Genomic DNA, 349 nt, shown 5'->3' with positions numbered 1-349 from the left:
ATCAAGTTTCAAGCTTATGTTATGCTTTAGAATTCCTCTTACATGCTCGTACATTCCATGTATTGGGCCATTTGGCCTGCATCTTCTCTTGATGTAGACACAGGTATTCAGGATCATCAATAGGAGCTTCGTTGATACATCCGAAAGTTTGAGTTAGCTATGGTAAGCCTCCTTGTTTTGGAGGATTTCATTTACTTTTCAGTCTAGTCAGGATGTCGTGGGTCTTGTCCCGACTTCCATCCGTATTATTAGGCTTCATAGATAGTCAGTATAGTTGAGAAGTCTGTATTATTCATTTATTTTATTAAATGTTTTAAAGACATAAGTGCATATTTTATGGTGAGTTGAA

This window comes from Solanum tuberosum, unplaced genomic scaffold, assembly GCF_000226075.1.
Source record: "Solanum tuberosum cultivar DM 1-3 516 R44 unplaced genomic scaffold, SolTub_3.0 scf00239, whole genome shotgun sequence".
In the NCBI taxonomy this organism is placed as follows: Eukaryota; Viridiplantae; Streptophyta; class Magnoliopsida; order Solanales; family Solanaceae; genus Solanum; species Solanum tuberosum.
Note: the sequence above shows the minus strand (reverse complement) of the source record.